Source organism: Grammomys surdaster, unplaced genomic scaffold (assembly GCF_004785775.1).
Source record: "Grammomys surdaster isolate TR1022 unplaced genomic scaffold, NIH_TR_1.0 125284, whole genome shotgun sequence".
In the NCBI taxonomy this organism is placed as follows: Eukaryota; Metazoa; Chordata; class Mammalia; order Rodentia; family Muridae; genus Grammomys; species Grammomys surdaster.
The window spans coordinates 424,506-426,191 of NW_021620163.1; positions in this window are offsets into that span (position 1 = coordinate 424,506).

Consider the following 1,686-nt stretch of genomic DNA (forward strand, 5'->3'; position numbering starts at 1 on the left):
AGAGGCAGGCAGAATGCTGAGTTTGAGGCCAGCCTGGTCTACAGAGTGAGTTCCAGGACAGCCCGGGCTATAAAGAGAAACCCTGTCTCAATAAAATTCAAGTAAATGTTAAAACCTCCCCAGTTTTATCTCTATTATCTCCATGATATCCAACAATCCAGTTACCTGATAAATCCAGTATACAAACAAAAAAATTATAAATATTGTACAGGTAAATTGCCTAAGCCAAAATTAAAAGGCACAAAAATCCAGCCCTGGCATTGATGTTCTCATATGGAATGAATTTGTCTTGTGGTGAGTAGGGAATCAGAACAGGAACAAACAACACATAATGCATGGGACAGTTATCTTGATAGAAACGGAATTCCCAAAGAATTTTGAGAAAGACTATGCACAGATAAACTGTAGGTCCAGGGATTTAAATAAGTAAGAGTCCCTGGGCAATGAAAACAAATTAATTTTCTTTTAGATAGGAACGTTCCCTAAAACAAGAGACATCAAAGTTTGCACGAAACTATCCATGACACTAGAACTACCATTTGGCTGTATTTTGAGCTTAACTTTGAAAACAGCCTGCAAAACAATATATTTACCATTCCCTGTCTAGGATAGTGGGCTCAAGGGAAAGAGGTCAAGTTGAGATATGAAGGTATCAGAATTTTCCAAGATCAGCATGATTGCATTAATCCAACTGCACCCTTTTGAGTCTGTTTCTCCTGACTGAGGACTAACACTTTACCATAAATTCTCTCCATTCCCATTGTGATCAGGGCTTTCCCATGCGTAGGAGCACACTGGATAAGACCAAGCTAATATTGTGTATGCAAAACCCAAGCAAACAAACAAAACCAATAGATTACAAGATAACCCATTCGATTGTTAGCTGCAAACACAAACCTCTTTTCAAAAGCAGAACAACCTCAGAGTGAAATATCTGCTTTAAAATAGATGAGAGAAAGCAAATGCTGCTTATGCTATACGTTTAGCAGGTGTGTCGGATCCAGGTTTTCTCTCATATCTCCTACTCTCTTCATATCTTTGTACTAGTGTTGAAATTTTATTTATTTGAATCCAGGTTACCTGCCATCTTATACATTTAAAAATTTTTTTTTAGATTAATGAAAAAATTCTTTCTCACACCAGAATAATTAATGTTCTACAGTGTCTTCTATTAGAAAAATTTGGAGTACCTTTCCAAGTACAAGAACTCAAACACATGTGAAGTCAGACACTGTGATAACATGAACAAGACTTGCATAGGTTTGAACCAGGCAAAATTCCAGTGCTCAAAAGAGGAACAGAAGACAAAGTTCCATTCCTAACCAAAAAGTTGTTTGTAATTGATACCTGCTAGGAAAGGAAATATCAGTTTCTACAAAGGAGAGTCACAGGTTATATCAACCACACTCCAGTTCAGGCTAGCTTATCAGAAGTATTTTTCCCACATAAAATGGACTCTGTTTCCTTTGTGTATGTGATTTTGGTTTTGTTTTGCTAATATATGTCTAACTGGTTTTCACATTTTTTACTTTGTTTTTGTTTTTATTTCTGCTTCATTTGTTTTTCTTGGTGTATGTGTGCGTATACGTCCTCTCTCTCTCTCTCTCTGTCTCTCTCTGTCTCTGTCTCTGTCTTTGTTTCTCTCTCTCTCTCTCTCTCTCTCTCTCTCTCTCTCTCTCTCTCTCT